The sequence below is a fragment of the Bactrocera dorsalis genome, chromosome 5, assembly GCF_023373825.1.
Source record: "Bactrocera dorsalis isolate Fly_Bdor chromosome 5, ASM2337382v1, whole genome shotgun sequence".
NCBI lineage: Eukaryota > Metazoa > Arthropoda > Insecta > Diptera > Tephritidae > Bactrocera > Bactrocera dorsalis.
In genome coordinates, this window is record NC_064307.1 from 32521293 (window position 1) to 32545678 (window position 24386).

General features: G+C 41.1%; 1 protein-coding gene across 1 annotated transcript in view; it reads left to right on the plus strand.

Annotated features, from left to right (window-relative positions):
- LOC105234012 (bifunctional heparan sulfate N-deacetylase/N-sulfotransferase) overlaps positions 1-24386 on the plus strand; it is a 246450-nt gene that overhangs the window by 11709 nt on the left and 210355 nt on the right. Inside the window, exon 2 of the mRNA XM_049458147.1 lies at positions 24015-24047. The gene's annotated coding sequence lies outside the window, so the exon portion shown is untranslated. The remainder of the gene's footprint in view (positions 1-24014; positions 24048-24386) is intronic.

The following is a 24386-nucleotide window of genomic DNA, read 5'->3' on the forward strand; positions in this document are numbered from 1 at the left end:
CTTCGATTCATTTGGGAAAAGATCACCGCTACTCTTCTCCAACGACTTTGTCTCACTCACATATCTCGCGAGGGTATTTATGCAGAGAATAAATTACTAGGAGTATGTTCCACGGCACAGTTGTCCAAATTGGTATGCTCTCGAAGTAAGAGAGTATTTCGAAATGTCCCTATCGAGGAGCTTTAATATTTCCAGTTTACCGGTGCCTGATAGCAACCTTCGCAGCAATGCATCTACCGGCTATGTCCACGGGTGCTATATGCAGAATGTCATTAAGCGTCATCATTGATGCCAATGATAACGATTATGTGCTGTCAAAGCACAATTTTTGGTGTAGCTCTTTTACAATAATATCAGGCAACCAATACTTTCTCCACGCTCTCCTGAACTTTGGACTTTCATGATACTTCGAGCACTTGGCCTATTCGACAGGGTGAAGTCGAAAGTCTCATAGTGAAGGAAGTGGTGCTTCTGGAATTTTATATTGACTGGTAAATAAAAGGAGTTCAGTTTTATAAGGATTGGCAGCTAAGATACTTCCTTGCTTCCGTCAAGCTAGATACCACATTGAGGTACCCTTAATTAGTTAACGGTATCCAGGATTTTTTCCTATGACAATACGAGCAACATCATCTGCGTAGGTTATCAAGGAAAATTGTGGTATTGAATGGAATAACATCCTCAATCTAAAAGTGTTACATGAACTCGATTCGAAAATTAAGTCTGATTAGCATTATCTTTCGAACTAAGTTACAGGATAGGGACCTCAAACTCTAAAGTTTTGTGTTCTTGCAACATTTTTCGATTTTGTTCAAGTTGTTGGTATCACCAAAATTATTCAAGATACGAAGGGTACGAGGTTCCCAACTTAAAAAAAAACACAGAATCTTCAAATTTAGTGAGGCATGTTTATTATCTTTCGATAGAACATTCCTTGGCATTTCTATTTTGAAGATTATCCCTTTCAAATGTTGGGCGCGGCTTTGCCTAAGATGGTTCCATCCGATGACTTGTTTGCGCATTTCGACTGGTAACTGGCGAATGCCAAGTGTAATGTTTTGCTTCAAGGCCTGAATCGAAGCGGGATTGTCCAGGAAAAGTCTAAAGGTGTGGGATCACACGATCTTGGTGACCAATCGACTGACCCAAAATGTGAAATTATCTGCTCACCGAAATGTGCTCTAATTAAATCCATTGCTTGATGCGAAGATGTGGGAAGTGGTGGCGTCTTGTCGAAACCATATGTCGCCAAAATCAAGAGCTTCATTTTCAGGCATTCAATAGTCGGTTATCATGGCGCTATAACGGTTGTTGTTGTAGCGGAAGAATTATTCCGAGTTGACAGTCCTTGAGCGGATAAAAATCCAGGTTCGTTCCGTTTACGTAGGCCCGACTGTCGTGGGTTGCGATGACGGTTGCTGCGAACGACGCCGAATCGACTATCCACACTCTTTGTGTACACCCTCTGCTGGAAGTGATCTATTCGGTCGAATATTATCCAATAATGAATGCCAGGTGATGGTGTTGCGAATAGTACGTTCAGTAGGTCGCTTATCCTGACCATAAGTTGGGCGAAGCCCACGAAACACATTCTTTACAGAACGGTTCAGGCGTAAGTCTTTCCATGATGAAATACCAAACAAACTGAACAAAAATAACATGACATCTTGATGGGACCCATGCGTGATTTGTCCCAAAAATGAAGTATCTCTACTTGGATCACCCGTTATTACTTTCTCTGATTTTATTTCCTTTACAAGCCGCGCCTAACTTCTGAACCATCATGTGCCTGTAATGCAAACTGTGTTTTAAATAATCTACCCTAACCACTTAAATTTGTCCTTTAAGCAAATACTTTTCGCAGAACTGTGAGAAAAACTTGAGATGCCAAGCAAATACACAAGGACAACGAAGCTTTTACGATTATGCGATTTGATTCGATTTTACAAGGATTCGTTTTATATCCCCTTATTTCACTTGTGCCCTAATCTGATTTATTATCTAACAATTCCTTGCTGTCTGCGGCGGTGTCTTGCGCTGTTTGCTTGTTGTTTTATGCTGCATTCTGCGTGGTATTGTGGCTCTGATAACGCTTATATTGCTGCCAATGAGATTGCCACTAATGGTGCTACTTTATTGCTATTGTTGTTGCTTTTATTTCTGTGCAGGTTGCATGCGTGTATGCGAGTCCTTGTGCTCGTCGTCGGTTATTTTTTGTCGTTGTTGTATTTCTTTTTGCTCGCATTACATTTCTATTGTTATTGTTGGTATCCCGCGTTTGTGTTGCCACAAACGTCACAGTCGCATATGCATAACGAATGATATGAATATCAATTACTTTGAAGAGCTGCCAGAGCGCCGACTGGTTCCACTCCATTCGCCAAATATCCAAATACTCGTAACTCGCGACCAACTTTCAAACTTTGTGCTGTGTGCTGTCCGCATGCCACTCGAAGCTTTACGTCGCCGAAACATTGGTGGAGCGCAAAACTTTTTTCGATATTTATACCCTGCACAGGTTGCGTATATTTTGCGGTGATTTTTATTTTATTTATTTATTTAAAAGCATTTGCCGCGTTTGCGTTTATATAAGCAAAATAGATTGAAGAAATTGAAAGCCACTAAACAATCGCAAACCTCCAATGAGGCGGTTGAACGGAGCGCGGAGTTTGCAAGTGACAGGGAGCACTAAGCTCTCGTGGCACTCGAGCGAAGGGCAATGATGCGAGCCATCAGCTTTTCAGTCGTAATATTGTTCTGTGATTTTCTGCTGATTGCTCTTAGCTCTGGCAATTGGGAATAGCGTTGTGCCTGCATTGTAGATTTCTGATATTTTCCTCTAAACTAAAGTGGTGAGTTGATGAAGACAAACAATAGTGAAGAATAAGACAAAATTTATTATTTTATTGTTGTTGTTTTTTCGTGGATCAGTTCCTTGTTACAGTTGAAATAAATGGAATCGAAGCACTTCGAAATTGAGTAGGTTTTGAAGTTTCAAATTCAAAGCCGACAGAAGACAAGTATAAATAACGGAAGAGAAACGCTACAAGAGTAAGTCATATTTCCAAAAACAAGTCAAAATTATTAAAATTTACTGCCGAAATTCGGAGTCAGTGGCATCAACTTTAAGAGCGCTACGTCCAATTTATGGTCGTCATAATCGTTCCTTCAGATCAAAAATTGAGCGTCTAGTGGAAAAATTTGAATCCACAGGCAGAGTACGTGCCAGTGAGACAGTGAGTGTCCGTAGTGTCGAGAATATTGCTGCCGCTAGCGCAGCAATTGAGGAAGACCCAAATCAGTCTCTCACACGTCGTTCTCAAGTGTTCGGCATCTCTGTGACTTCATAGTGGCGAATTTTGCGAACAGATCTTGGCCTACATCCTTTCAAGATCAAATCGACGCAAAAACTGAAGCCGCTTGATCACCAGAATCGTCGTATGTTTATGGCTGAGCAATACTACTTGAAAATAATCCGCATTTTCATCGAAACATCATCAGCGATGAGGCTCATTTCTGGCTGAATGGCTTTGTCAATAAACAAAATATGCGCTATTGGTCAGAGAGCAATCCACACGTACTCCATGAGTCATGAGTTGGGCCGTACTTCTACCGTGATGATCAAGACCGGCACGTTACTATGAATGGGAATCGCTATCGTTCAATGATAACCGAATATTTTCGACTCGAATTGGATAATATGGACTTGAACAATATGTGGTTCCAACCGAACGGCGCTACAACCCACACAGCGAATGTCATAATCGTGTTATTGAAAACCAAGTTTGATGATCGTGTTATCTCACGAAATAGCCCGGTGAATTGGCCGCCTGGGTCGTGCGATTTGACGTCGTTAGTTTATTTTCTGTGGGGATACGTCAAACCTATGGTCTATGCCAACAAGCCAGCGACAATTGATGAACTTTGTACGAATATCGAACGTGAAATTGCTGCAGTATCGGCCGAGTTATGCCTGAAAGCCGTCGAAAATTGCGTTCAGCGTCTGGACTTCTGCAAGCGTGCCCGTGGTGCCCATGCAAAAGAAAGCGAGAAGCGATCTTATTGAAGTACCCGTTAGATATACTAAAGATACCTCATCCACTGACCGACTTATTCGGCATAAATTTGTAAGAAACCCGAAAATTATTATACATATCTCTTATATCGTAGTTTAGGTAGTGTCCCGATTTTGTCTATTACTATGCCGCATACTAAAAAAATGTTCTCTGTGTTTCATTAAGGTAGCTCACATAAAATCACCAATCTATGGATAGGGTTACCATATGGGTCTCAGTCAAAATCAGTCCCATTGCATATCTATCAGGAGGAAACCAGGGAATCAGTGCATTTTCCCCAAAAATCAGAGAATCAGTACCGAAGACTAAAATCAGGGAATTCCCTGACAAATCAGGGAAAATGGTAACCTTACCTATGGAGTCACTTCAGCCAAATGCTCGAAAATTCTTATATCAGTTATATAGTTTTTGCCCAATTTCATTTCAGGATACACTATTATGAGTAAAACACGCTCAACCATTTTAATTCAGTGGAACGTTCGAAAAACTTTATATTAGGTATATGGGAACACAGGGATGTATAGACTTAATTCAACCCATTTTTGATACACAGAGTTATTGACGGCAGGAAATGATTCTCTCCGAATTTCTTTTGTATATCCCATATATTTGCTGATATTTTCGTTCAAAAGTCAATTATATTTATTAGTCTAAAGTTTAAGCGATTTGCATCAATTGCTTCCTGATTTGCGTACTGGAAGGTGAGAGAATCAAATGGAATTTAAAATTGTGTCATCTGGGCAGTAGGCGTGGTTCTCGTCCAATTTGACCCATTTTCGCACTGTGGCAGGAATATGAGAAGAATGCCACGTTCTAAATTTAGTCAAAATCGGTCGGTTTTTGGCGTGACAATGGTACGCTTACGACCAACTGCAATACCAGAAAACATGTCCTCCTTTCACATATTTTATATTTTTTTCCTCTTTAACTATTTCAGCTGAAACTAATGCTGTGAAGCCTCTTATGTCCGGGTTTTATTTTCCATTTCATTTATTCGCTATATTTCCTTTTTCATTTGCTTTACGTTTCTTATTGTGTTTCATTCATTCCTACTATATTGGGCTCACTTTCCTCAAGGAACTTTTCATCCCATGTAAACTTTCGAGCGATTTTCTCTTAATTCTCTATGCAATGTCTTCTCCTCTTACTCTAACTTAACGGTGCTCTTATCTGTTTCTCAACTGTAGGTAGCTTTTTTCTTGCTCTGTCATCTGCTGGCGTTCGATTCATTAGAGTTTATCCCCACTTTGGTTTGTATACACTTGTATTAAGAGCATCTGCACGCAGCATTATGTACACACACTTACTTATTTCATCGATTTCTTTTTTTTTCCTGTTTGTGTTCCTGTGTTTCTAAGCCGCTTACGAATTGTTTGTGGTTAGTCAAATGGCCATGTTTCGATATCTCTTTAAAGTTGTTGTTTATTTTAGTGTGTTTCTCAATGTTCTTTATAGCCTTTATCCCCCCCAGATTTATGTGAATGTGTGCGTCATTTGTGATATAATCTTTTCGATATTTATTTGTAATTCTTTGACTTTGAATCGATGTCCTGGTATGTCCTGTGTGCTCACTTATACACAACGAAGTTGAAATAAAAAAGACTTTGTGTTAGAGCCTTCCAAAACTCTTGAACTCGCAGCGAAAATTGATAATGACCCAATTATTATTTTGGCTGTGAGCGAGAGAGCAATAAGTTGCCACTTTTCTAAGTCACAATCTGTTTTGGCTCGGCATTTAGAGTCGAAAACCCTCTTTTATGACAAAATTACATTGAGGAGAGTATAATTTCTTCCCTTGCGGCGAGCACGATAGTTCCAGCAAACATTCTACGTCGATGGGCGACTCTTTTTGTCATTCAAAAGTAATTACTATATTTTTCCTATATAGTGTATAAACTTTTAGAATCGTTTGCTTCTATGAGTCGCCACGAAAATCCCTTTTGAAGAGTTAAAAGTTGAGCATGCAAACAAATTAAGCGAAAATAAAACCGAAAATAAATTTGTAGTTGGCACATAAGACATTTTCGTTTGCCCATTTCTACAAACAAACATAGTCAAAAGTAACTGCTAGTCATTTGCGAGTTTTTATGGCCGTTATCTGCTCCTCATTAAACCCATCTCTAACGTACATAAGTATGCACGTATCCTTCAATGACGAGAGCGATTAGTACGAGATTTTTTTTACGGGTTACAAGAGCTGCTATTCATGTGGGCCATATTTATATATACACACATATATTAGAGAGGTCGGAATAGCTGAATTGAAATAAAGGGTGATCAATTACGAGGTTTCCTACTTTTTTTTTTAAGACAAAACACAGATATTTCTAACTTAATGGGGAATGTTTGTTACTGATAAGACATAGTCCAACGGCATGATATTACACGACTTTGGTGGCCAATAGACCGGCCCAAAACGTGAAATTATCTGACCGAACAGTTTTTTTTTTCTGTATGAAATGGCAGTTCTTGAATCTCTTCAGGTTGCTCTTTGTCCCAAATGTAGCAATTTTGCTTGTTTACATACCCATTGAGCCAGAAATGGGCTTCAACGCTAAACAAAATTTGGTTCGAAATGTTGAATCTTCTTGGAACTTTTCAAGATGGGATAGCGAAGCGATGTCGCTTAGAAGGTAGAGCGGTTTTAGTTCTTGCACAAGATTTATTTTGTACGCTTTCAATTAAGATCTCGAAGTAAAATGCTGCAAGTCGTTCCATACGTCAGTCCGAGTTGCTGCGTAGGGCGCCGAATCGACTCTCCATGGTCTTCGTGTACACTCTCAACTACAGCCTCTATATTTTCTTCACTGCGTGCTGGACGTCTCTGGATGTCATATAACAAACGCTGGAACAAGTAACCTCTTTCAACGGTTGTTAAGTTTGTCAAAAATGTTTCCGGTAGTTCGAAGCTCCCGGTTTTAGAAAAACAGCTTTCCTTAAATATTCTTCTTTGCCGAATCCTAAAACACCATCTCAAAAGTTTTGCCAACTAAATAAATATTCATATAGTAAAGCGAGTAAGAATGGAAACTAGTATATAAAATGGCCAACCCTAATGCGACAAACATACCAACTTTCAGACAAAAATTTCTGCAATTACACAGTAAGCTCTCTTTTCTTATTTCCGCCAACGAAGTGACATAAAAACGAAAAGCTTCCGATTTTTGCAATTTACTACAGAGCTTAAGCAGAGATTTGTGTTGATTTAAGTGCGGATACTTATGGGATTTAGCATTGTCACTTACATTAAACCAAATACAACTCTGCAATGCTGAATTAAATCTAAGATGCCACTACTTCTAGTGTGTGCATCTTAAAATAATCATTATTTGATAATGTCATTTTAATGAAACTATTAAGAATGGGCAAAACTCATGGCATCAGCACTACTAATTCAAGATTGTTACAACAGGAAATTTCATTTGCTTTTAAGTCAATATTGCCAGCCACGGAGCTGGCCTCTAATACATCCGCAGGCAATTCCTGAGTAGACAGACAAGCAGCAATCAAAGCAGTATCGTTGACCTAGGGATTGCACTTGGCGTCCTTTTTGAAGCTTTAAAAATAGAACTGCTGTATTCGATCTTATAGTCGGCAAAGTCCAGTTTGCATAAGCGTTTAATCTTCATTACCACCTGGTCGGTGGGGTCTGAAAGTGTAACCTTCCTTATACCTTGATCTTGGTAACGCGCGCCAATAAAGAAAGAAATATTGAGATGTTTCCACATTGTCTGTTTCGATACAGCTTCTAAGCTGACATTCGGTAACATTTTCAACCTTTTATCGTGGACGCCTATAGACCAATGCCCTGTTAGAACCACCACAACTACGGAGATGCTAGCCTTACTGAGGGCAAGGAGATTACTGGACATTTTACGATCGATCTTGGATCAAACAAATCTTGCGATATCGCTAAAACGGCTGATAATCCAGCGCTGACCAAGTTGGTATCTCCGCTTATTAAAAGCGATCGAGCTTCCTTGCAAGTGTGGTCTCTCCTAGGGCCCTCAACCGGCCCAAGACCTTATAAAATGGCGATGTGAGCGTGGTCCTTGGCTCTCACACCTTTTACAAATGGTTCATTTTCAACTCGATATTGGGCTGTCATGAAAGCTTCCCATCTGCTTCACTGTATCTCGCAGTTAGCACCCTTAACAGTTATCTTTAACAGTTGATCAGCCTGTCGAACGATTTCAGTATGAAAGAAAACGCTCCCGGGGCTAAAGGTTCTTGGTCGTGCCGTGAGAGCCGTTTCTACCTTCATACTGTGTTCCCGTGTCGTTATATGCGAGTTGCAAACTTCATTCTTTGATATATGACTTGTTTATTGACTTTAGTTTAAAGTTTCTTAAATACTTAATTACTTTTTGTTGCACTCTAGAATTGCAACCGCTTGTTAGCTCTCGTATAACCACTTAACTGTCGGTCAACCTGCGTAAAGTACGCATTTCTATCATCCCTGCGATGTTTCACTGTTGCTTTTGTATTTGGTATGCAACACATTTGCGAATAAGTCCCTTCTTCAAAATGCCATAGTTGTTAACTTTTAACCTATTTCGCTTGCAAAACTTGCGTGACCACAAGACTTCAAATCAGCTTAAGTATGCGACGCATTCAAGCTTGCTTCGGAACTTCGAAGCCGACCCACACAACCAAAGTAAATACATAGTCGTAAGCATTTATGCTAAAGCTGAAAGTAAAGCGAAAAAGCCGCGGTGGACTAACTTTGCTCTGCTCTGTGCTCCACTCATTTCGTTGTGGCAAAGCCTTCTTAAATCCGTGTATGTTTGTATGTTAGTGGTTCCTTGTACTGGAGGTAGGTTTGATAAGTCAGTCACTTCACTTCAATCCCTTTAAAGTCATTTTGTATGTAATGCTGGAGTCGCCAGCTCGATATTTGGCTATTTAAGAGCACTGTAGCCGAGGATCCAATAAATCCACAGAAGAATGTTCAGGAAGGGTTTACTACCTGATTTTTACTACTTCATCGCATCTGAAGATAAGATGAAAGTTGTAAAAGGGTCGACAAATATTGTTCTGAATTCTTAGCCTCAGAACGCGCGGTTATAGCCTAGTCTACAATAGCGCGCCAGCCATTTTTTCGTTTCGCTGTTTGGCGCCGATTGAAGGTTTCAAGTGTAGCCAGGTCCCTCCACCTGGTTTTTCCTACGAAGTAGAGGTCTTCCTCTGCTTCCCCCGCCGGATATTGCCTCGATTACTCTCAGAGCTGGAGTGTTTTCATCCATTCGGACGACAGGACCTGGTCAGCGTAGCCACTGTCTCTTAAATCGCCGAACTACATATGTTTATGTCGTCGTATATCTCTTATATCATAAACGTTCTGCAAAAACTTTCTCTCGAACACTTTTAAGGCCGACTCATCAAATGATGTCTTTGTCCATGCCTGCGCACCATACAACAGGATAGGCTTCATGACAGACTTTTAGGGTTCGGTCTTTGTTCGTCGAGGGAGGACTTTACTTCTCAATTGTCTACTCAGTTCGAAATATCACCTGTTGGCAAGAGTTATTCTGCGTTGGATTTCGAGGCTGACGTTGTTGTTGGTGCTAATGCTGGTTCCAAGATAGACGAATTTATCTACGACTGCCAAGTTAAGACCGTCAACAGTGACGTGGGGGCCAAGCCGCGAGAGCGACGACGGTTTGTTTGATGACAGGAGATATTTTGTCTTGTCCTCCTTCGCTACCAGATCCATTTTCCTCGCTTCCTTGTCCAGTCTTGAGAAAGCAATACTAACGACGCGGTTGTTCAGGCCAATGAAATCAATATCATCGGAGTATGGCATCAGTTGTACACTCTTATAGAAGATTGTACCTTCTTTGTTCAGATCTACAAATCGAATTATTTTCTGAGTAAATTGAAGAAATCACATGGGAGTCTCATTGTCTGATGCCTCGTTTGGTAGCGAGCGGTTTGGAGAGGTCCTTCCCCTATCCTCAACGTCAATTTAGTTAGGACGAATATCTAGCGTAAAAACTAAAGCGTCTTTCTCATTTAGTTAAATCCCCACAGACTTAGCAAAGTCTCCTCGTATAACTACATACTTATGCATTTCATATACTCACCACAAGTCGTGCATAGTTAAAGCACAACTCCACCCTGAGCCCATTGCCAGTCCGCAGTTAAATGGGTTTGCTAGAAAGTTGCAACACGCCAGTTTGTACCGAGTAATGGTCGCATGTTAAATTGTTTGTAGTAAAGTGTAAAGTTTTATGACGTCGCTGCCTTCGCACAGTCGGAGTCAAAGCCTCTGTTGAAGTTCTATTGGCGGTTAAGTAGGAGTGTCTGCAGTTTATGAGTAAGTAAGTAGCTGCTTCGTGCTGGACTCATGGACGCTGCTGCGTTTAAATGAGTTCCATGTGCACATACACATATGCAAACATACAGTTATATAGAGACATGCTTAAGCCTGTTTTCATTACGATTTTGTGGCAGAATGATTTGTCTCCATTCTAAAGAATTGCATTTTCATTTCCTTTGCCAATTGGCCTTATCACACACGACCACGCTTACACATACACACAGGCGCATATCCTTCAGGCTTCAAGCATAGCTACTACGGTTTGCATGAGTTCCCACATATTGAGTTCGCACACACAGACATAAATATATGTATGCATTCCGTTTAGTATATGCATTGTTGCTTATGAGTTTCATGTCCACAACAGTTCTCCTCTTGGCCCAGTATTTATTTTCATTTTTGCTATCTTTTTGATTACTCCTCTTTGCTCTGAAACGAGAAATCCTTTTGAAGTGCTGAAGACTAGTATTATTGCATCAGTTTTATGCTGCAAGTCGCTATAATGGCCCTAATTAAGAGAGCGCTGCCTGATTATTTTCGATAACAACACGCGGTTAGCTTTCCTTTTTATACCCTGAGGAGGGTAAATTAAATTTGCCATGAAGTTTGTAACACCCCAAAGGGTGGAAGTCGGAGACACTATAAAATATATTGTATAAAGAAATGATCAGGTGGACGAGCTGAGTCGATTTAGCTATGTTCATCGGTCTGTTCGTCCTTCTGGCTGTATATTTGCGAAGTAGTTTCTCAGTTTTTGACATATCGATCTGAAATTTTGCACATGTCTCTTTCTCTCAAGAAAGTTCCAGATTTGTCGGAACCGCTGTTATTGGATGACTGTCGGATATAGCTGCCATACAAACTGAACGGTCGGTATTAAGTTCTTGTCTGGAAAACATTTTTATTTCACGAGATATCTGAAAATGTGGCATGTTTGTAATATAGTCCGGAGTAGCTGTACCATCTCCGAAAAAAATGTTCAGATCGGATCACAATCCCATACAAACTGACCGATCAAAGTCAAGTTCTTATGGCATCTTTTGTATTGGTGAAGGGTATTAAGGCTTCGGTGCAATATCTTTCTGGTTTATTTTATTTCCATTCTTTTGAATACTCATTGTTCGTATTTTATTTGCTCGTTTGCTTTTACCTAACTTTTGTACCTCTATATACATATAAGTATAAATTTGTTGGAAAAATGGTTGTCTGAGAAAGTTTTAGATATTTGTTGCTTTAATTTGCCATATAACAGTTTTGGCTTCAATAAAAATTTAATTTTTTAAAAAGTATTTCTACTATAGGTAAGCCGAGGGAAAACGGCTGTTCCGAAAAACATGCGAATCTACAGTGAGTGAGAACCATCTGGGTTCCAATGCTATTACTTAATTCTCTCTTTTATACGATACCTTATCGAAAGTAGAAGTCTTCAGGTCTCTCAAATAGCCACAATACTTCAAAGTTCTTTTGTGGACTTCCTGTATTAGAGGTGGTCCAACACTTGAGATTGGCTTGTAACAGCAATAGCTCCAACAAATTCTGCAGCAGTTGAACGAGCTGTGGTAAAAATTATTATTTTTGCGTTAAGAAAACAAAATGAGTAACTGTTTCTCGCTATCTGGCTGCATCCCAAATTTACGAATGTCAAATTAAAGTTTTCTCTAAACGTAACTTAAGGAACGTTTCCTCATTCCGTCAACTTCCATTAGGATCTCGAAATACTCAGCTTCCGGCAGTTTTCGATTTGGTATCAATAAATTTCTCGTGATGAAATTGATTTTCAATTTGTCAGTGTTCGGAGCCCCTTAACTGACTGAAGGTATCGTTCTGATGGGATTAAGCATACTGACCATTTTTTAATCTTTTGAATTATTTCAGTTATTCATTTAAAGTTACTAGACCTGCCTAAAATAACTATGACTCGTCCGACTTTAAGTTCGAGAGTTGAAATTCCGAATCATAATTTGCCTATAAACGATGTATAAAACTGTATTGAGTCAGTACTTCAGGTCCAAGACTTGAGGTTTTCCAAATACTTTAAATTCTAGTTAGCCAACCAGGTGTTTCGAAGTCTCGACAATTTCTATATACGTATGTATCTTTATTTATGCAGTCGACTGGATTATTTTCCTGAAAGACCTAGTGCTTTCTAAAAATTTAGAGCATCAGCGTTAAATACATAGGTGAGCGTATTACCTTCAAATTGAATTGACCTTGAATTGTTATTGAGCTCACGTCAGCACTTTCTCACAATATATAGCAGAGCTGCCCTTCAGGCCTTGACTTCAATAGTTAAGAAGTGCATGAAATTATTTATGTGACATTAAGCTGCTTGCATAACAAACTTGTCTGAGTGTCTGACCACTGCGGAATCGTGGGATACTAAAGCCGATGAGCTCGCTAGAAACATCACGCTTCCCACCATCCCATTAGGCCTAGCCTCAAGCTCAGTTAGTCTTGGTTAGCAACCAGCATTTGTGGCCCAGAGTAGTCCAAAAAACCACGTGGCCGCAATGATAGATGTTCTAACGGGACACTGTTCCGTTGGCCCTCACGCGGTGAGGCTAAATATTTTGGAGGACGCAACGTGTGGCTGTCGGTAGAAGCCTTCTAGATATATAGTACGCCGGTCTTTGTGATCGATGAAGTTAGAAGTTTAGAAGTTCCGGGCATCCGAACGGATAAGCGTCCTTATGCGTGGCCTCACGAATATCAGTAACCCAACTTTATCTTTTCCCAATGTTGGGAAGCGATATGGCCTGTGTTTCCAATAAAGAAGGTAAAGTAAGAAAGAATGTTCCATGCGTACTTAAATAATAAGTCTTCAATACATTAATGTCTGGACAACTCATGCAACCTTACTTTTTGAAAGTGTGCAGATCTAACCTGTTATAAAAAATTATTGTTGTTCTGTTATAAGAAATTCAGTGTTGTTTTGGACTCGCCACTTCTTTACTGGCTATTTGCTTGTTGTAAAAAGTTTTCATGTGAAAGCACCAATCTTTGTTGGTTCTTAGTTAAATACTATTCAGTACATGTCCATCTCACTAAAGTAGTTCAATCTTTTTCTATTCAAATTCTGTTTCACTAATGCAGTCCTTATGATTTTTACCACTTCGTGGACTTACCGAAACAGATACAAGCAAAGTGATGTACGCTTTCCTACATACTCTCTGCTCAGTAATTTGAATTTATGAAATGAAGGAGCTACTTTCAAAGCTTTTACGAGTTTTATAATATTACATAATGCCTCAACTTTATTCTATAAATAATTACGAATTTTGAAAAGATTCTCTCAATTTGTGTAACTTTTATTATTTCGCCCGCATTTTATTATACTAAAATGGTTTGAAAAACGCTGTAACAGAAGTAACTGTGCTTCGATGCTGTTACTATTGCTGCTGCTGTTTATGCACTAACTTTTTGCGCTTAACAAAGGCTTGCACTTATCATGTGAAAAAGTTGCGAGCCTGCAACAATTGAGGCAAATAAGTACAAGAAAACAGCTAAGGCTGCTGCAACTACAGTAATCGGTGGCTTACGGTCAACTTTTCGGTGCCGCAAAAGTTGCTGTCGCCCGCCTCCGCTTTGGCGTGCCAGGCTGTTGGGTTGTCGCGCTGCCGGGCGCAAGTGGACAATATAAAAGTTTTCCTGTACATTTAGGGCAACGGACGTTATCTTCGTGCTGCAATTTCACAACTTTTTCCTATAGAATTTAAACTCCGTACTTTTTTCGTCGCTATGTGCGGTTGTAGTATGCTCTTGCAACCATTCAACAGCACATTCAGTATGCATATGTCTGTGTATGTGTGCCATTTTTGGCGCTTTCCATATTCCTTCCACATTCCTACATACTTTTTCTCTGATTTTTTTTGTTTTATTTCCTTTCGGGTTATGCATTTTTCTGAGTTTTGTCCCGAAGTTTTGTCAGAAAATCTGCAAAAGCTGACACATTCATAAAATTCAATTGCCAACGGCCGAGAGCCACATGCCGCCGCACCGACATTCCGTTATACTCCGTACATTCACTTCAGCTTAAGTGGATCGGACGTGAACGTTGGCGGGTGGCTCCGGCGCGCCTCCGTAAAGGCGTGTGTTGTTACCGTAAGACCACACAACAATGCGTTAGAATTGACAGTTTTTGAAACGGAGCGAGAAAAAAGAAGAAGAAATTTCGCATCATACCACATAAGCCACACATCCGTTTGCGGCGGCTGTGGTGTCGCCGGCACACATTGTTGCATGCTGCAGAAGTGTGAAGTTTTGCCGTTCAAGTGTGAATCGACACAGGCCAACCAAACGAACACCACGCGGAGGCATATGAAAATTGTGAAAAATCTATGAAAAAGGAGGTAAATATGAACGCGCCGTTGTCAATTCCGGTCTGATGCTGCGTCATGCTTGTCGCATAACTGTTGGGCTCTAACTCGACTTCGGTCGGCAGTGCGAATTCGCGCGGTTGGTCGTCATGGCTGTATGTGTGCGGGGCAAAAGGTGGCGATTTTTGCATGCTGCAACAAGCGTGTTTCCTCTGTTTGCGGGTGCACAGCTGCGCTGCGTCTCGCGTTAACACTTGCTCTTGTGCTCGTCGCTGTCATGTAATAAATTCGCTAGTCTAGTGAGGAAGCACCTCGTAATTTTCACTGAAGCACGCTCAGCGGGACTGGCAATTGTTGAGCTTTGCGAAAGTTCTTTAATGCCCAAGCATAAGCTGAGTTAAGATAGCATGTACGAGTCATTGGTGACACATTGCTGCAGGTCCGTAGTGGATTAAAAGTTCGGTTGTGTGGGTAGAGTCAAGAACGTCAAGCAAAAGAAAGTGGCGAATAGAACAAACAACAAGCATAAATTATAGCAACTAGTGAATGCGATTATAGATGCTCTAGCAAGTGGCTGAAACACGTTAATTGGGCATCCAAAACCTTCCTTGGACTATATTAACTGGACACCACTGTATAGGACTTTGCTCGAAAATGATTGATAAGAGAGCAAGACTCAATAATATTGGCTTATCTCTCATCTTAGCTGAGGTAAGAGTTGCTATGCGAGCGTTGTGTTACATTTTTTGGGTAAAGATCATCAGAAACTTTTGAACAGTGTGACCATAATTTTAATTTAAACCGAGAAAATCCCTTAACGATAAGTAAGAAGAATGGTTGTAAGGATCCGATAGTTATTGGAATATCTTCCAACCAATTCTCAAAATAATCTCCTTTTTTCATGTATCAAGTGGTTTTTACCATATTCGGGTAGTCCCCGGAGCCCAGTCAGGAAGATTTGATAGCGTTTGAAGTGCTATTAAGAACAAAAAACAGAATGAGAGGAAGTAAGTTTGTTGGATGTAGAGATGGGGTCTAGTGCTTTCCTCAGGTCTTGGAAGGCTAGCGACGCAGAGCATACCACAGAGATACTAACGGGTAATGTTGATGGTGGACAGACCATAAAACTTCTACTTACAGGCGAAAGGGAACCTAGTAATATTGTAGGGGTCATGACTGAGCTCCTATCCTTCAGATCTCATTTTCAGAAAATAGGGAAAAGTGGTTTAGGTGGAATGCAAAGCATGTGCGTAGGATGATGAAACGGTGAAACATGATTTATGTGAATGCTCAGCCTTTAGTCGGACGAGACGTGATATACAAGTATACTACGGCTCCCACTAGTCTAATAACTTACTAATACCCAGGAGGAATTTCTACTTCAGGTGACTTTACGAGTAGTAAAATGGGGGAAACCGGTGGATACTCGCCGGCAACCGACGTTGGCAGAAGCTTTATACGCAGCGGAATCGACAGCTTTAACAAAGGAACCTCTGCTGGACTCATGAAGGGCTCTACAGAAGGAAAATAAGAACAGCGACAGCTAGGAAAATCAAGGCAGACCGACGCTTGGCGGCCAAATTCGTGGAACGCTACTGTGATAAGCATGCTGGTGAGGTGTCTGACCGAAACTAAACCAGCGGTCAAGCGACAAAGGTCGCATGAGGGATAAGCCTCCCTTGGAAAAACACTGTGAACGGGGGTTGCGCCTTATTAGAGCTAGGCATGTTCGACCGCAGCATGAAGAATGTTGCCATCTCCCGCGAGGAATGGAAGAGAGTGCCGTCGGCTATCTCCTCAGTCTTTCTGAAAGTAGTCAGCGGAAACCATGGGTCAGTTCCAAAGGTGAGAGAGTGTGGGATGGTACCATGAGCTTCACAAGCTCATTAAATGATTCGATGTGCGAGCGGCTGCCCTAAATAAGGAGGCAGTCTCTCCGGTGGTGGAGCTTTGAAAGGAAGCGAGGCAGGAGGCTGTTTACAAAGCGGATTCTTAGCTTTACCCCAGGACTCACGTACGGCTGCCAGCTGAACCTTCTTCTCCGGGTTCGTCACTACCCATGAATGAAGGGCTCTACAGACGGAAAATAAGAACAGCGACAGCTAGGAAAATGAAGGCAGACCGAAACTAAACCAGCGGTCAAGCGACAAAGGTCGCATGAAAACACTGTGAACGGGGGTTGCGCCTTATTAGAGCTAGGCATGTTCGACCGCAGCATGAAGAATGTTGCCATCTTCCGCGAGGAATGGAAAAGTGTGCCATCGGCCATCTCCTCAGTCTTTCTGAAAGTAGTCAGCGAAAATCCTGTGCCACCCCCAAGGTGTGAGAGTGTAGGATGGTACCATGAGCTTCACAAGCTCATTAAATGTATCGATGAGCGATCGGCTGCCCTAAATAAGAAGGCAGTCTCTCGGGTGGTGGAGCTTTGAAAGGAAGCGAGGCGGGAGGATGCTTACAAAGCGGATTCTTAGCTTTACCCAGCTGCCAGCTGAACCTTCTTCTCCGGGTGAGATTGAGGAAATCCTCAGATACTGCAATCCGTCACTACCCATGCATGACAGGAGGGTAATAAGGCTCGAGAAACCGAAGAACCTTATCGGCAAGCGCTGATTCTGCTCAAGGCGGAGTCCGTCGACCCACTCAGCAAAACCATGGCAAGCCATAAGCTATATTCTAAAGGTTTCCAGTGAAAATAGTCTACTTTAAGTTGAGGATGACTAAATTTAACTTGCTCCTTCAAATCAAGCACAAGAATTGAAGAAAATTTAAGCTATTGATTCATCATGTTTCATATCCAGCAATTAAGCGTCGATGCACTCGCTTCTTGTGGATACTAACTGTTCGCATTTTAGAGCTGATGGATACCCATTCAGTTGACAATAACCAACTTTGGCAGTTCCAATGACAGCGAGACGTGTGTGGTTTATCGAGTACTGTGTGTACATACTTATATAGCAGAGTTTTCTTTTTTCCAAGGAATCAATGACATTTGCAGTTGATGTCTGATTTTCCGCTGCTGTCTGGTAACATTGTTCGATGGCTTGCACACTGGCCTGCATATGAGGAGTGCAGTCCTTGGTTGACGGTTTTCTCTATGTTTTCCTTTTGCTTAATTTTCACCTTCGTTGCTTACATTGTCACTAATTATTGTCGATGTTAGTTTGCCGAGTTTTCCTGCCAACCGCACGAGTCCGTTTGTTTGCATCACCAGCACAGCACCGCTCCCTCTTACCCTCTGTTGAGTTACATCAAACATTTATCTTGCTGTACCTGCAATTCCCATCGAACACGATTAATCTCTTAGTATTGCTTGGTTTTGCGACGTCCTTGTACTCATGCCACACGGCCGCCGAGCGCCTGCTACTGTTGCTGCCTGCACGAACGTCAAAACTTTGCAGTTTTTATTTAATTTTATACACAGTTTCTGCTTTGAAGTGCTGCGGGGTAAAGGAAATGTGCGCTGGTTGATTTGCTGTCGGCTCAGCAGGCCGCAGGGGCGCTGTGCTGCAGACATGGTGCACTTTGCAACTTTGCGGCCTACGTCGCGCTCGTCGCCCGCCCGCTCTTAGCCTGCCTGGCATCGAGGTAACTTTTAATTTTCAAACTCTTACAACTGCTTATAGATTTTGAGCTGAAAAAAAAGAGGAAGACTGTGCCAGTCTGGTGCTCGTGGATTCATTGAACGCTCCTCCAATACAAACTGAGCTTTGAATTCTTTGAAATTTCTTAGCAAATAGTGTTTTCACATTTTTCTTTGTGTTCCGCTTTCATTTGTTTGTTGGTAGTGTTTGTTGTTATTCTTGCCGCTCACATGATGTAGATGGGAAAAAGTAAAGAAAATTAAAAGAAATAAAAAAAAAGAATTGTGTGCCTCATGACCTGTGCGCCTACACATGATTACGTTTACCCATGCAAGTTTACCGTTGGCGCATTCGCTGTAACGTTTGGCCAATTTAAATTTCTAATAGGGTGTAAAGAAGAAAGTTTGTTGCCTTTGACGGTGAACAAATTGTTGGCGTATGGAAAATTGCCTGTTTTCACGATATGTTTACGCCGATATTTGCCTGCTTGGTTGGTTCGTTAGGCCCTCAAACGAGGAATAAGAGAAATTTAAAACAGAAAAGAAAAAGCTAAGAAAGGTAAACAGGAGAAGGATTGGCTCTTTCTGGTTTCACATGCTAAGTATAAGAGTTATAGCTCCTAACCCACATACACTAACACAAATGCACATATGTATAAATTGTACAATAAAATAGCTTAACCAAAGATACTTTCTTTCTTCTGCTTAACTTGAACTTTTCTACTTGATTTGGCTTGGAATTGCCGAAGTTTTTATCTTTAGAAACAGCAAGGAAGAAAACGTTGGAAAAGCATATGTATAAAAGAGCAGCGGGACAAGCTGAGTCGACTTCGACATGTCAGTCTCTCTGTGTGTCCGCGAACTAGTCCCTCAGCTTTCGAGATATGGAACTGAACTTTGGAAAGCGCCGTTTTCGCCCAAAGAGGCTGCCGATATATCGAACCGCTGTAGTATATATTAAATTTGCCATACAAACTGATGAGTCAAAATTAAGTTAGGTTCGGTTAGGTTCATTGGTTGTACCAGAGATTGCACTTGAACCCTTATAGGCCAGTCCAGAAAGTGTGAGCTCCTAAGTGTTTACGCCTTAAACGCGCGAAAATCAAGAAGTCGGTTTTGAGATGCTTCCAACCCGTCTTCCTTAATACAACTTTTGCAGCTGGTGCCGGATAAAATTCCCAACTTTATAGCATGGATCTTGAGTCAACAGAATCTTGCGAACGCGCCCATGAAGCCCAGCTATGCAATGGTTAAACACAGAAGGAGAGGGAAGCCACGACCCGATCCCATTCTAGAGATCGCAGTTAAACTCCTATAGGCCAGTCCAGAAAGTGTGAGCTCCAAACTGTTTAAGTCTTAATCTGCCAAACGCGGCACAATTAAGAAGCAAGTTTTGGAATGTTTTTAGCTCGTTTTCCTTCATACTACTTTTGCAGCTGGCGACCGGTAAGATTTTAAAGCTTACAGCATGGCGCTAAATATCTCACTGAATCTCTTACGATCGATGTTAGGTCAAAAGAAAGCTCATGAAGCGGTGGTGGCCCAGCGCTGGCCAAGCTCCCGCGAAGCTCAGCTATCCAGGTTGAACACTCGAGGGAAGGGGATTCCTGAATCGTTCGCATTCTACTGATAGCGGGAATAGGGTCTCTTTTACTTGCCAGCTCGCCAACTTTACAATTACTTACGATTCCGCTATGATCTGGTGTTATTTTACAGTGACTCCGTTCCATTGCTAACGAGGTGAGGCATTCCTTAACCAGTTTTGAATGCACGGTTAGTGAGCTCATGGCCTCTAACACCGCGCTGACATCAGAGTGGATAGTCACTTCTCTTCTTCATTACTACCAGCAACTTCGACTTGGAAAACACTTTAATAGTGAAAAAGTCTGAGACTAAAGACGATAGAGAGCCTGTCCTAGAAACGGACCGATGAAAATTAAGGTTTCCATGAAGTACTTTCTTGACGGGTTCACAATATAAATGTTGTTTGCGCACCAGACCATTTTTTCGCAATAAATTCTACTAAGGTTCCACAAATCGAATTTGGTTCAAAGGCCTGTATATGATGATATATTGGTTGAATTTGATTGGGGAGTAGTAGGCTTGTTCGAAGTGACATTATTAGGGCCAGCGGCTGCAGCCAGTCAGATTAGTCAGATCCTATCTGAAAAACAACTTTCCCCCGCAAGAGATCATGACATCGTACTGTCTTTGCTTGATCAGATCTGTATTACGTTGGCAACTTTTCGCATAAAAAACTTGTCAACCCACAAATTTCACTTTGTGCCATTGCTTCTCGAATTAACAATTCTTCGGAAACCGTTCCCTAATTTTCGAAATTCAATTGGCTCCATTTCGTCTCCATGATGAAAAAAACGAAATGATCACACTTCAGATGCTTAAAACCTTTCACACTCCACTTGTGCACTGCTGGTTAGCTATGTGCTTGCCTTTGTCTTGGCTCCTACTTAATTCAATAAATTATTTTTTCACATTCCAAGTCCATTGCGAATTCCGCCGACATTCTCTCAGCACGTTGCTGCAGTTGACAAACTTTATAAATTAATTTCCAGCATTTCAAAGCTGCTCAACGCATGCTCCGCCGCCGCCCATCCACCTCGTCAAGTGTGCTGACCCAGCTGTTGCATTGTCCGCTAGTAATCTGTCGGTCCGTCCGTTCGACTATGGACTGAAGTGCATTTGCGCGTTCGGTGCGTAAATTTTTCATGAACCAGCTTATGCCGGCTATAACTTAAGTTTGTACGCATATGCGGGTCTGTATGTGTGTGTGTGTTATACGTGTGAGTGTCGAGTTTAAGACGACTCATTGTTAAACTAACATTTGTCACCCGCCTCTCGACGACTTGTTCCACCCGCCACGCGTCCAGCTGCATGCTCTAATCGCTGGCTGCATATACGAGCTCTTTTATCTCGTTCCTTTTAGCGCCTTCCCACCATCTGTACATCTGCCTGACACCCAATTCAATCTAAATTTTTCTACATCTGTTGGTCGCGTCGCCATTTAGTGATTATGATCTGCTGACTTTTGGCATGTGCTGAATTCGATGCCATAATTTCTCATGACTACACTTGAGCGTAATTGTTCAAGGCGCGTCCCGTTATTTGTTTTGCTGGTACTTTCCTTTCGAGCATTGCTCCATTGTCCGGCATTTATTTTAAGTGCTGCATTGCCAATTAAACGCTAGTTAAGTTATGCTGCCCGTTCCCTTGAGTCTGCTCCTAACGTAGACTGTCCTGTAATTAAGCTTAAAGTAAATTGTTTCATTAAGAAAGACATTTAATTCAATTCGAAATAAAAAAGGAAAATTATTCCAGGAAAAATGCAAATTGTAAATAGAAAAATTAAGGCAACAGCTAAATTGAATTCTTAATTACTTATATAGTACGAGGGTAGCTTTGTCTATTTCAGTTTCTCACATATTTATAGTTCCAGAAACTCTTTGATAATTAAATATATGTACATACATATATCAGGTTCGTTTTTTTATTGGCATAGACACCGCTTACGTGGTTCCAGTCGAGCTTTCAGCATCGCGCCAATCGTACTGTTTGGCGTCAACTGAAGATTCCAAGTGGTGCTTGGTCCTTTTAACGGAGTGGAGGTCTTCTCCTTTCAGAGCTGAAGTGTTTTTATCCATTCGGACGACATAACCTACTCATCGCAACCAACGTAGCCGCTGTCTCTTAATTCGCCGAACTATGTCAATGTTGTCAATGCCGTGGAGGATGGAGTCATGTGTAGAAGTTCACGCAAGTGAACTAAGTTCTCTGATCGCCATTCACTTGGGAGTGGCCAGAAACGATTGTTTACATGTGGCTCAAGCAGCTCACGACTTCCGGTCTTTGACCAAGTATCCTCTGGGAAGCCAACGAACATCCGTTTGAAGGCAAGCTAAAGTGAGAAGGCGAAACATTCCCTCCACAGGGTTGTGTGTTGGGTTTGGGACCCGCCAAGTAAAAAACGCCCGCAATGAACAGCCTCAATGTCGTCTTATATCTCGTATAGGTTATCGTTCCATCGACAGCGGTATCCGCCTTTGCCAATGACCAAAGGAACATAAATCTTCCGCAGAACCTATCACTCGAAAACACGCAACGCCGACTCATCAGATATTATCATCGTCCATGTCTCTACACCATATAGAAAAAAGGGAATGATGAGTGACTTGTAGAATTATTGAATTTGGTTTTTGTTCGTCGAGAGAGGACTTAGAGAGGAGTTAGTTTGCGTTGAATTTCGAGGCTGACCTTGTTGTTGGTTTTAGTGCTGGTTCCTAGATTTTCGAGATTATCTACGGCTTCGAAGTTAGGACTGTCAGCAATGTCGTGGAATCCAAGTCGCGAATGTGACGTCTGTTTGTTTGATGATACGAGATATTTCGTCTTTCCTTCGTTCACTACCAGACCCATTTGCTTCGCTTATTTGTCCAACATGGGGCTTATATAGTGAACCTACAAGGTATATCATAGCTCCTTTGCATAAAATATTTTATGGTTCATTTATGTCTAACGGATACATTTATTGTCTCGCTAAAATCAAAATATCTGCGATTGCTGGATTTCTGTCATCTGGTAAAATTACCGGTTAAGTTGGGTTAAGGATCGATCCTAGAAGGAAACTCATTTGGAAAGCATATAAACCTGGTCCGCTGCGTTACCTAAAACTCCTATGTAATAGATCATAAGACCCTTACAAATCGATAACGCTTTTGGAATCATAAATTTATGAAGAGGGCTAATATCAGTAGGCTTAGACTACCGAGATGATTTCGTCGTATACTTGCAAAAGCTGGTCAATGGAGGAGAACAAGTCTGAATGATTCCACCTCACCTCGCTCCATACAATTTTGTCAACTTGCGTCAAACATGACATTTTTTATCTCCTATTGTGACAAGATGAACTTTGCTAAAGGCAAGTACTATAGTTCAGAAGGTCTCCTGTGTACTACTCAAGGATAAAAGGATCTCATCTGGCATTAGCTTTGCCATTCCGCTATGACCACTCACCCTAACAAGTCTGCGGATGCTCTTATTAGTGGGGACAGTCACTCCATGGACTACCTTTAATAGAACCCACTTCTGCCTGAAAATCACTACAGTGATCTCGTAGCCTTAGACTAACCGAGACCTCCTTACAGAAAGCTCCCCCACCAAACCTTCCCTCCCAGCTTCGACCCATCCATGAGAATGCTCACTTTCATATACCCTGCTTTCGTGAGGTGTAGTAATGAAACCACCAAACCCATTTCGAAAAACGATCTCCTAATGCTACAAAATTGGAGTTACTGATGGCAATATTCTGAGAAAGTCGTATCACTTTCTTCTTCAATAGCATTGTTGTATTTCTAAGAAAATAAGCTCAGCTTGAAAACTGATATTCGAGATTTCCAAGATCTTTAAGCATTTTGACTTGGTGAACTGATATGTTAAACCTAATAAACTACAGTGCGACGAAGTCTAACAGCATATATTAGTCGTCTTTCATTTCACCACTCTTTGCATCGCTATGTTCCACCTCAACTTTCCCGTTAAGAAATACACAATAAATAAACAATAAAATAATGAAGTTAAAGTAGTGCTGTTGTTCCCTAATCTATCACCCTCTATATGTCATTATGCAAGTCTATATCTTTGAACCAAGTTTTTTGTAATTTATTATGTTATATGAAATTAAAACAGTTATTTGTCTTTTTTTGCAGGCACTTTATATACATATCCAATAATATCTGAAGGTAAGTCTTTTAATAATCTCTTCTAAAACTTTCTTAGACCTGTGCTATGCAATCTAATAAAGTTTGAGTAAACATTTATACAAATTTTAAGACAAGTCTTTATTTTCTTTTATCAAAAAACACAAACCTACGAGAGGTAGAAAAGCTTTTAAAATGGTTGAGAGTACGTTGAACACATGCCTCGTTCTGAACGACCTTCAACTTTCTCAACTGAGAGATGGCAAGAGAGCTTGACATCTCTCGTGAGTCCCTTCGAATGATTTTTGTGGAAACGCGTTCTTGCTCGACTCGTTCCGACAAAGCTGATTTTTTTCAAAACGAGTACCATAAACAGGTGTC